This window comes from Dermacentor variabilis, unplaced genomic scaffold (genome assembly GCF_050947875.1).
Source record: "Dermacentor variabilis isolate Ectoservices unplaced genomic scaffold, ASM5094787v1 scaffold_13, whole genome shotgun sequence".
NCBI lineage: Eukaryota > Metazoa > Arthropoda > Arachnida > Ixodida > Ixodidae > Dermacentor > Dermacentor variabilis.
This window is the reverse complement of record NW_027460291.1, coordinates 44,265,781-44,278,247: the sequence shown is the minus strand read 5'-3', so window position 1 is coordinate 44,278,247 and position 12,467 is coordinate 44,265,781. Positions and strand designations below refer to the sequence as shown.

Sequence of the window (12,467 nt, the reverse complement as noted above, 5' to 3'; positions counted from 1 at the left end):
ACCTTTACCAGTGCCTGTAACAGATTCAGCCTGATAAATCTCTTCCTGCGTTTTTTTTTTTTTCACGAATACTGAAAGCGTTTTTTTTTTCATCTTTTTTTTCTTTCTTTTGCTGATTTCGACTGCTGGATTGCGCTTACTGGGTCCATCTTTACTCTTGACCTTTACTCAAGCAACAGGGGCTAAGCTTTGAACACATATGCAATAAATTTTACGCAATTAGGCATCGCTTATTCAGCGCTACGCCTTTGTTCCGGAGTTTAACTTGTTAGCCATGCGCAAGAAATATATCCGATATCAAAGTTTGGGAAGTATGTCATTGCTTGCGCAGGAAGGAGTGATTCCTTAATAAAGTAGTAAATAAATTGTCATTAGAAATAACTACACTGCGTGTTACTGCTTCAATGCAGCAATATATTTTAAAATATTTTAGTTTTAAGACAATATAATAATATTTGCTGACCAGGCTTTATAGCAGAGTTAGACATAGGATTCTGCACGGTAAATACCAATATAGAAAACAAACAACAAAATTTGATAAATTATTAAATTAGTGTTGAAGGGGCTGAAGTGATTGTATAATCGAAGTCAGCCATTACTCAAAACATAACCTTTTGCTGTAAGATTTGTACCTATAATGGGTTTCATGCAAAAAAAAAGCACTCAGAACCCGCAGCGAAATTCATTGTTTTTCAGAGCTATGTCTGCGCAAAACAGAAAAAATTGTTTTACGTAAAAGTGTAACTGGAACAGCAATATATTTTCACGGCACATCTTGAATCCGTATTTCTCGAAACTGGTGCTGTCGCAATGGTTATGTTTGTCGTGATGGTTGGTTTCAGTTACGTAATCCTTTCAAGTCATTAATAAAAAATAACTGGTGACATATGGTTATGGATAACTGTATTGAAAATTGACGCGGAGATACTGATCCCAGCCACTGTAGTGGTGCTTGGTGAAGAACAATTACAACTTTACATTGGAATATTCCATTGTTAAAAATCCAAGACATTCGTCACAAGAACTTGCCGTATATACACTACTTTCCTGTAGTCGAAACAGCGCGCATCGAAAGTGCATGATAACCCAACCCGAGTCAATTTTTTTTTTACTAACCGTCATAAAACGGAGCTCAAGTCCGAGGCTGAAATCAAACGCTGGACCTTACCGCGCTCGCACATTTAGTTTCGTTATGAAGCGAACAGGAATTCACTTTTATTCCACAGCCGTCTCGTTTTTTTCCATGTCACTGAACAAATACGGCGATTGGTGCAAGAAATTTGTGCCACATTGTCTTCTTCTTGTGTTTGCCATGGTGAGTACGTACTTCGAAATTTCTAGTCTTATGTGAATGGAAGCGAATATCGCCATAAACTGCGCAGTGGTGGAGCGCCTGAATGAACTTAAATACAGCCAAGATATAAACACCGCCACACTAACTGCGCGCACTGCAAAGAAAGTCCAAAATCTGGTTAGATGAACAAAGAAGAACTAGAAAAAAGGCTCGCCGTCAATGCGTCACTAATCCTCTTGTCTTACGCACACGCTGACTGTATAGGGTCACGGAAGGATTAGCCACACGATAGGCTAGTCTTCCCTTTTTTCTCCCACTTGCGTAGCTAAGTCTTGTTCCTGAATGGACAATGCGAACCACTGTCATTGGTGCATGGCAAAGCGTTAGTAAGACGCAGTATGGTGACATCGACTGTGCCAGCACCCTCTCGAACGCGCGAAGACTGTGCGAGCACTACAAACAGGCGCGGCATCTATGAAAAAGTGTGGTTTTTTCTCACATAATTCAAGAAACGGCAAACGAAGATGTCCCGCGCAAGAAGATTCGACATGCCTACATACGAAGCGCTCATGCATGTGTAATTATACATGTACAGAGTGTCCCAGCTAACTTTAGCCAGAGTTTCAAAAGTATGCAAATGCCACGTAGCTGGACAGAACGAGGGTAACGTTGTTTGCCGTCGGTTGGAGATACTGAAATTATGTTTTTCATTCAGCCTAAATACATAATTTCTCTTAATTAATTAATCAAATATTATAATTATATGAAAAGTATCAATGAGAAAAATTGGATAGCGACATGAAAAACTCCAGATACAGCTTTCTGTTGCTCAATACGTGGTTACATAAAAGTGTCGCTATAGCGCGTGATCTAGAACGCTGAGCGGGGCTGGACGGCCCGTCGGCATCCGCAGTTTAACTTTTATTGTTTGTCTCGCCACAAATAGGGTATGTGCAAGCACAACTCATTTCGCAAACGAAAAAACTTGTCGTTTTTCTTGGACCCGAAGGTTTTGTCGGACGACAAGACTCGCCACCTGCAACAAGAGCAACCGGCGGAAGAGAGCTCGCCATCTCCGTTCCAGAGGGAGAGGTGAACGAAGGGACTCGCATGTTACTTATTCTGTGCGCAGATAAAAATATTTTGAGAAACATTAAAAACTACGCTGCCCATTAAGTGCTCCAAGGGTAGTACGAAATTCTGAAATTTCCGCTTCCAGCTTCTAGCGTCAAGAGCTCTCAAAACGACGTCGGGACGAACCCGTTCGAAAATTTCTATTTTATGAACACTTGCAGTGATGAAAGTACGAAAGTACTTTCTCAGGCCAAGCGCTTTTATAAGGTAAACACGATTTTGCTAGCCGCTTTCGGTGTTTGACGCCCAATTCTTTTTTAATGGCCCCTGCTTTGTTCACCGATTGGTGAGGCATGGCGATCGACTAACTCACCAATTGCGTCACCGCGAAAGTTACGAATATTTAAGCTATTGGTGCAGTGCCTGGCGGTGCAGCATCCTAGACCGGTCATCGATATATGCATATCTGAAATACCGCTAGAGCGTTCGATAAAATTTTCTATAAAATATGTATTACCTCATTTAAGCATCGATAAAAATGTGCTGAAAGGGTTAAATTAGTTATCCTTTCGTAGCTCAGTTTCTGATATTAAATTACTAAAACACTACGGTGAACTCCAACAATCTTTATTACGCCTCCTCTTATTCTTCTTTGCTTGTATTAACTATTCGCTTTGCAGATCACTTCTAACGTTATTTCACTGCCAATGAAAATATTGCTTTATTTTGTCTCGCTTGCACTATAACCGGTTCGCGTATCTATACGTGCAGTAATATTAGTTTTACTCAGTGCCTGATCGGTTATCTTTGCGTGCACTCTACATCTGTAGCAGTTCAATTCCATACCTGCAGCACGAATCAGGTGGTTGCCCTTGGCTTACGACGAGCTGCAGACAGAGTGATGACAACTTCGGACAGCAGGCATGGCTTAGCCGTCGGTGATTATGGGATAACGGACACGAAAACGATCCAAAATAGGTTGTGAGGCAAACTGCGACGCAGTAGACGCAAGAATTCCATCGGGTCTTCTGCAGTTCGATTTCTTATTTCTTAGCCAAAGGGCTCCCGTATAGAAGAGATCCGGCACTAGTTAATACACTAGTTGACTATTGCGAGAGATTTAGAAATGAGCGTGAAAGCGCTACGGGTCTTTTAAAGTCAGATTGGAGGATATTGCGCTCCTCAGAGGTGCAGAAACAGAGTATATGCTCGCTTCTGTCGTCTAGTGGTGAGCAGCACAGGAATTCAATCAACTTTGAAATAATGAAATGCGCAAGTGAGCACGACCCTGTTTTCACTAACTGAGGCGTTCCTGCCACTTTCTCGCAGACCTTGCTGCAGGCTATACCCCTCGCGCGTTTTGGCAAAGCCTATTGTTTCATGAACGCGCGCTGTGCAGGCGTAAGCTAGCTCTCAAACCGCATTTTGTGAGAGTTTTCTCGTCGTACACTCTGATTCATTTCTTATGGCTAGTACCCCCGAGTGGTAATAGCCATACTGGCGAGTGGTACTATAGGTTCCCATGCGTGGGAACCTAGTACCATCGTGCCTAGTGCCATCGTGCCAAACGATGAGACAGAAAGATTGAAAGGAACAAGAAAAATAATCTTTTCGAAATACAGCGTCGGGTAGCAGGTGTCAGACTAGCTTGTTGATAGTCCCGTCTCACACGGTGCGCTTTATTATTGCGCTGCCAGCCGCTCTACATTGAAGTTACGCGGTGTACCAGAACGGCGTCGCTGCTTCAGTGGCGTAAAAATGGCACAGAATGAGAGTGGCAGCTGCGAGTCTATAAGTCTCGGTACTCAGTGTCGCGCAGACTCACCAGTCGGCAAGGGGCCCTTTGTCAGTGCCTTGCGGCGCTGCGCGCCAGGAAATGCCCGAACGGAGCCTCCATTACGACGCACCAGGCTCGCCAAGACGTCGACTACCAGCCAGCGCTGCAGCAGCAGCATTGAACGGAGTGGCCATGCCGCTCGTCGCACAGCGATCTTGGCTCCGCCTTCTTCGCTCTGTGGAGCCGCCTTGCTTATCGTCTGCGAGCACACGAAAGAGCACACTGAGCATTCCCTTGACGTTATTTACGTTGCTTACTGCAAGCGCGATACTGTACACTTTTCCAAGAAAAAAAATAAGGGGGGACACTGCATCGCGGAGTGTCTCCTTTTTAGCAAGTTCAATATTCTGCAGCAACGAAAAGCACTTATCTTGACAGAGCGAACATCCGGGCTTTCTGTGATGCCTAATTCGACCTACGGCTGAGAAAAATAAGGACAAATACACGAGCAGCACAGCATTTCTTTATCGTATACTTGTTCTTCTTTCTCCGTGCTTTGAAGCAAATACGCTGCTGTCGCTCGCACGGCGCAAGATAATTGAATTACAGAAGCATGTCCGCGCTGCTCTTTTCCTTTGAAGAAGTTACTCATTTCAACGCTCTTCGAAGCTTAGAAACATTCATTGGGAACACGGCATGAGACTACGCACTTCAGAAAGCGCAATTTGTATCAAGCAACGTCGACCAGGTCAGGAGAAGGGTTACTGATATTCAAGTTCAGTTGAGTAGCTTCATGATGATGATCACCTTTTAGAATTTGCGCTACTGCGGCAAGACAGAAATATGGAAAAACTAGAAAAGAGAAAAACATAATCCGCATGATGTTACGTAGTTCATAGAAATAGCAGGGTCCGCTCACAGAACCAACTGTGACGCGAAAGCTATTGCGCAACCGAGTTGCGGGAAGGGAGGCAAGGCGGAGAGACTGTCCCGCGTGAGCTTTAGGGAGCGCTCTCCAAGGAGAACGACCGTTCGTTCGCCTCTCTCACTTTTTCGTTCGTTCGTACTTTTGTTCATTTTTTCGTTTGTTCATTTGTTCGTTGGTTCGTTCGTTGGTTTGTTTGAAATTGAAATTGAAATTGAAGTTTATTCAAAATGGAAAGTACACAGGAAATGTTGTACAGGACATCTGGATCCCTAGCTCAAGGCTAGTTGGGATCCATGCTAGTTATTAATTCACAATCTTAACATCAATACGAAGAAGTATAAGTAAGTCATATATACATAAACATTCAATTAGAACACAAGGCAGGGTACGTGTATTAGCTACGAGAAACCGACAGAAAGGAATTTGTATTTAGTAAATTATACACTGCAAGTGAAAAGGGTAAACATGTGTACACAATCCAGATGAAAACTATGCAGATAATAGTAGTGAGTGATAATGGGTTTTCACTGATAGTGAAAAACATTTTGCTTGTTTCACTTCTGTTGGTAAGCTGTTCCATAGGAGTGCTCCAGTGTTGCTTAACCTTCGCCTTCCATATACATTATTCATTTTTGGCAAGAGAAAATTTCCCTTAAGTGCGCTGCGTGTATTGCTTCTGGAATGTAAAAAATGTGATACGCTCAAAGGACAGTTAGTGGTTATGCTGTTATGAGTATGCAATATAGTTTTAAGATTCAGTAATAAATTAAAAGGCAATATATTTAAACTTTGAAACAGCGGCATTGATTTAGCATTGTAGTCCGAAAAAGTCAGAAATCGCAAGGCCCTTTTTTGAAGAAGTATGATAGGTTCAACGTATGAAACGTACGTATTACCCCAAGATGCAATACAGTTTTGGAGGTTCTTTCGTTCGCTCGCTCGCTCACTCGTTCGTTCGCTCGTTGGTCCGTTCGTTCGTTAAGGCTATTCGGTTTCATTGGTGATCATCGTCGATTGTTCCTGCCCAATTTATTTACATCCACTGAATTAATTTTTTATTTATTATTTCTGCTTTTCAATTAAAAAATATCACAGTTTCGGCCATAAGGGCGAAGCACTGAATGCGAAAGCAACGTATTAGAATATTACACGAAGTGTGAGACTCGTAGGTGTAGTGGCAGCATGATTTGAAGTATACGTAAGCTGACGAACTAAAAACGAGCTTTTGTGCTAAGGTTCCTCCATTTGAATCCTGTCATCGGACATATTCATTTATGTTTATTAATTAAAGCCAACCTGTTTCTTGGTGACTTTGCCACCACTTTTCCGTATCTGGCATGCTTCCAACCTCTTTCCTGGGCCGATACCGGAGCTAGTGCACAGCCGAGTCAATAAAATTAAGTCATGTTCAGGTTCGAGCTCTGTTATTGCGTACTTTTAAGCCTGCGAAGATTTAGGATAAAAGGCATCCACTGTCGGTGTTTTGTTCCATTACATTTGTTTGTGGGCTGCCATTATCAAAATCCTGAGGAATAACTTTGTTAATAATGTAAGACTTCGTATGTGCAACTCTAGCGATAGAATGGTGTGGCAATATAACCCGCATATACCCCATGTCGGACAGGCCGCCATTGGAATCTGAACCTGGCAACGTTTAACGTTAGAACGTTATCTAGTGAGGCGAGTCTAGCAGTGTTAGTGAAGGAATTAGAGGGTAGCAAATGGGATATAATAGGGCTCAGTGAGGTTTGGAGGACAAAAGAAGCATATACAGTGCTAAAAGGCAGGCACGTACTGTGCTACCGGGGCTTAGCGGAGAGACGAGAACTAGGAGTAGGATTCCTGATTAATAAGGATATAGCTGGTAACATATAGGAATTCTATAGCATTAACGAGAGGGAGCAGGTCTTCTTGCGAAACTTAATAAGAGGTAAAAATTGAAGGTATTACAGATCTACGCCCCTACATCCAGTCATGATGGCCAGGAAGTCGAAAGCTTTTATGAAGACGTGGAATCGGCGACGGGTAAAGTCAAAACAAAATACACTGTACTGATGGGCGACTTCAATTCCAAGGTAGGCAAGAAGCAGGCTGGAGACGAGTCAGTGGGGGAATATGGCATAGGCTCTAGGAATAGCAGAGGAGAGTTATTAGTAGAGTTTGCAGAACAGAATAATATGCGGATAATGAACACGTTCTTCCGCAAGCGGGTTAGCCGAATGTGGACGCGGAGGAGCCCAAATGGCGAGACTAGAAATGAAATAGACTTCATACTCTGCGCTAACCCTGGCATCATACAAGATGTGGACGTGCTCGGCAAGGTGGGCTGCAGTGACCATAGGATGGTAAGAACTCGAATTAGCCTAGACTTGAGGAGGGAACGGAAGAAACTGGTACATCAGAAACCAATCAATGAGTTAGCGGTAAGAGGGAAACTAGAGGAATTCCGGATGAAGCTACAGAACAGGTATTCAGCTTTAACTCAGGAAAAGGACCTTAGTGTTGAAGCAATGAATGACAATCTTATGGGCATCATTACGCAGTGTGCAATAGAAGTCGGTGGTAACTCCGTTAGACCGGATACCATAAGCTATCGCAGGAGACGAAAGATCTGATCAAGAAACGCCAATGTATGAAAGCCTCTAACCCTACATCTAGAATAGAACTGGCAGAACTTTCGAAGTTAATCAACAAGCGTAAGACAGCTCACATAAGGAAGTATATTATGGATAGAATTGAACATGCTCTCAGGAACGGAGGAAGCCTAAAAGCAGTGAAGAATATACTTGGAATAGGCAAGAATCAGATGTATGCGTTAAGAGACAAACCCGGCAATATCGTTACTAATATGGATGAGATAGTTCAAGTGGCTGAGGAGTTCTATAGAGAGTTATACAGTACCAGTAGCACCCACGGCGATAATGTGAGAGAGAATAATCTAGAGGAATTTGAAATCCCACAAGTAACGCCGGAAGAAGTAAAGAACGCCTTGGGAGCTATGCAAAGGGGGAAGGCAGCTGGGATGGATCAGGTAACAGCAGATTTGTTGAAGGATGGTGGGAACATTATTCTAGAAAGACTGGCCACCCTATATACACGATGCCTCATGACCTCGAGCGTAACGGAATCCTGGAAGAACGCTAACATAATCCTAATCCATAAGAAAGGGTACGCCATATACTTGAAAAATTATAGACCGTTCAGCTTACTGTCCGTTGCCTACAAAATATTTACTAAGGTAATCGCAAATAGAATCAGGAACACCTTAGACTTCTGTCAACCAAAGGAACAGGCAGGATTCCGTAAAGACTGCTCAACAATACGCCATATTCACACTATCTATCAGGTGATAGAGAAATGTGCGGAATATAACAAACGCTTATATATAGCTTTCATTGATTAGGAAAAAGCGTTTGATTCAGTCGGAACCTCAGCAGCCATGGAGGCATTACGGAATCAGGGAGTAGATGAGCCATATGTAAAAATACTGAAAGATATCTATAGCGGCTCCACAGCCACCGTAGTCCTCCATAAAGAAAGCAACAAAAATCCCAATAAAGAAAGGCGTCAGACAGAGAGATACGATCTCTCCAATGCTATTCACAGCGTGTTTACAGGAGGTATTCAGAGACCTGCAGTGGGAAGAATTGGGGATAAAAATGGATGGTGAATACCTTAGCAACTTGCGATTCGCTGATGATATTGCCTTGCTTAGTAACTCAGGAGACCAACTGCAATGCATGCTCACTGACCTGGAGAGGCAAAGCAGAAGGGTGGGCCTGAAAATTAATCTGCACAAAACTAAAGTAATGTTTTACAGTCTCGGAAGAGAACAGCAGTTTACGATAGGTAGCGAGGCACTGAAAGTGGTAGGGCAATACATCTACTTAGGGCAGGTAGTGACCACGGATCCGCATCATGAAACTTAAATAACCAGAAGAATAAGAATGGGCTGGGGTGCGTTTGGCAGGCATTCTGAAATCATGAACAGCAGGTTGCCACTATCCCTCAAGAGAAAAGTGTATAACAGCTGTGTATTACCAATACTCACGAATGGGGCAGAAACCTGGAGGCTTACGAAAAGGGTTCTGCTTAAATTGAGGACGACGCAACGAGCTATGGAAAGAAGAATGATGGTGTTACGTTAAGGGATAAGAAAAGGGCAGATTGGGTGAGGGAACAAACGCGAGTTAATGACACCTTAGTTGAAATCAAGAAAAAGAAAGGGGGCAGCATGGGCAGGACATGTAATGAAGAGGGAAGATAACCGATGGTCATTAAGGGTTACGGACTGGATTCCAAGGGAAGGGAAGGGTAGCAGGGGGCGTCAGAAAGTTAGGTGGACGGATGACATTAAGATTATTGCAGGGACAACATGGCCACAATTAGTACATGACCGGGGTAGTTGGAGAAGTATGGGAGAGGCCTTTGCTCTGCAGTGGGCGTAACCAGGCTGATGATGATGATGATGATGATACCCTATGTCACATAGCAAGGCAGGGTACACGTAACAATATAACAGACATATACCCAAAAACATACGGAACATTACGGCGCAGCGAACGCCAACGGCGCCACCGCCCGCAAAAATTCGATTAAAGTGTCCATACCATTGCTATTGCTATAGAAACAAGCGATTCACTCTGTCTTTTCATTGATGTCAATGTCTGTTGGCTTCATATGATTGTGACTAACAAAAATCGGGACCCTCGGTTCTCCTTCTTCACGGTCATTATAAAGGTGTGACACATAAGTTGTTCCACAACCTTAGGGCGTCACGTACGAAGTATATAGGCAAAACGCACCAACCCTCCGTGTTGGCATTGTGGCTAAAGGGTTGCGCTGAGCCCAAGTGCGCGGGGTCAAATCCAGGCAAGCGGCGGTTGCATTTCTATGGGGGGAAATGCAAAAACACCAGTGTACTGTGTGTTGGGTGGACGTTAAACCCCAGGTTGTCAGAATGAATACAGAGTACCCCACTACGGCGTGCCTTATCATCATACCGTGGTTTCTGCACGTAAAACCGCAGAATATAACTTTTTTTTAAAACGCGCGGTTGTATCCGTATAGCTGCCCACGTGACTAAAGTCTAGTATACTTTCATATCATGCGCGGCATTACTGCATATGGCAATTATGGGACGTGCAGGTTTCTTTAGACCACCCCACAAGCTTTCCCATGGTAGATCAGTTGAAGCTCGGTACGGCTTGTTCGTAGGCTAGTTGCTTCTTCATCGTGGCGAACGTTTAGCAGCACGAACGGACGAAGGACATGATGAGAAAGTGACACACACGGGCGCTGTTTGCAAGGTTCTCACAGAAACGTAGAAGCGCTTGTGGCCAGAACCTTTCTTGCTTCTTGTAAACAGAAGCCTCTTACGCGCCACAAAACCGCTGCTGGTGTTTCTGACGTCCGTGGTCCTTTACGAAACTTTGTGAGTAGCTTTATTGTGTCTGTGACTGTATGCGATGCTAAGGTGCTTATGCGATCACTGTGTACGTCATAATTATCATCCAGTGCCTGAAGCGATCAGCCAGGCTAACAGGTCTGGCTTATCATTAAAATATGCATCTCTCTCTCTGATAGCAATCGGTCGCGGTAGGGATATTGCACGGAGACCGCGTGTGTTGCCTTCTCCTTTTGTAATTCGTCCGTCCGCGCTTGTAAACGTTCATCTTGATGCACAACCAACCATAGTCCACCAACAAGCCATAACGATCTTCAGTTGGTATACCGCGGTAGCTGGTATACCGCTTAGATAGGTACCAATGTACACTACCTGCACTTTCATTTATCTATTTAGTTGGTTGGCGCACATAAAAATAATCAAAGAGAATAGGAAGATAGCTAACTGGCAACTACCACCAGGAAGGGCAGAACGCGTGCCGGCCCTAGAAGAGAAAAGGTACGTAAGAAAATAATAGCGAGTGAAGAACGGAAGAGAATTAAGGGGGAGAGAAAATAATGAAAAATAAAGGGAGGGCGGGGGAGGGGGAAGAACAAGAGAAGAATAAAACCTACATCTGCGTCACACACTCGTAAGACGGCGCTTCGACAAATTAGCACAACAATTTGAGCGACATGACCGGCAATGATCTGGAGTCTGTATTTGTCACCTGCAAGAATTATGGAATGGCTCTGTGTGCTTGATCACGTATGGACACACGACGAACGAAAAATATGTTGTCTTCCATTGTAGAACATGATAAACCAAGTGATCTGTAGTCTCTGTAAGGTGCAGACCGCCATGTACTGAATGAGGGACGGTCAAATTTCAAATGACTTCTGTTGCCCCCGCTGGAAGGCACAGGATGCAGGGATTGCCCGCCCTTGCCGGTGCAACCGTTCAGCCACCATGGCGCACCCAACACGAAACCTAAATCCCAAAACTATAAGGCAGCGAGGTAAACCACGTCCACAAACAAGTGGTGGAAATGATCTTGCGACTGAAACTCGCTTATCAGGGCAAGTGGCAGTGAATAAGTAGGCGAGCATCATCGGGTTGGCAGGTAACGTCTGGACGAATGCAGCACTCCCTTGTCCGAAATGACAGTCGGTCGTCCTCTTCTTTGCCAGCGATTCCCACGTGTATTAAGGATACACCGCGAGATGAGACTGCGCAGACGGCTTGATAATGCGATGCGCGACAGGGCTGTCATTGTCGGGTTGCTATAGGCGACTAAGCTCTGCAAGTGCTCGCTCATGAGAACAACTTCGAAACTGTGAATTCCTTCTCTATCTGTTTCAGCATTAGTTTCATGGCCAATAACTCAGCAGTAGTGATCGAGGTTGGTTATGGAAGGCATTTCATCTCGCCTCCCTCATCTTTCGCAGGCTACCGCTTATTTTGTTAGACGTGGTGGATTATGAATTTTTCTTTTTGTTTCGTGTTTAAAGGGAAGCTGAAGAGTCTGTCGAATTCAATAAGACGCTCTTATACGGATGCCGGAACATTATAAACCATGTAGGTAAAATTTGGGTTTTTTTTTTTCAATTAGGAGCGACGTAATCGTCGGTTAAAATTGCGCTGTAGCTCCGCCCCCCGTCGAATGCCGCGCGCTGCTGCTGACGCTGACGATGCGAGCGGAGACCGGAAACCGCGGTGTTGTGACGTCAACTCTAGTGTTCTGTTCCTTCGCAGCCTGCGCGACCGTGCCTGACCGTGCTTGTTTCTGCGTGCGTGCCATCGTAATCTGCTTCGATCGACCCTGGATTCCTTTGTTGGTGCGTCTGCGTGTATGTAGAGTGGTAGTATACGGCCAGCCCTGCAATTCGGCCTGCGCAGTTGCTGTATATGGCCACAGAATGAGAGAGGACTACATGCCACTAGCAGGCTTTCTAAACGCAGCACAAAAAGATCGGAGCAACGAAAACAAAGACGGCACGAGTGCGTA

General features: G+C 44.3%; 1 protein-coding gene across 2 annotated transcripts in view; it reads right to left on the bottom strand.

Annotated features, from left to right (window-relative positions):
- LOC142566856 (whirlin-like) overlaps positions 1-12,467 on the bottom strand; it is a 428,510-nt gene that overhangs the window by 346,291 nt on the left and 69,752 nt on the right. For both annotated transcript variants that reach the window (XM_075677763.1, XM_075677764.1), the window contains exon 2: positions 4,194-4,404. The gene's annotated coding sequence lies outside the window, so the exon portion shown is untranslated. The remainder of the gene's footprint in view (positions 1-4,193; positions 4,405-12,467) is intronic.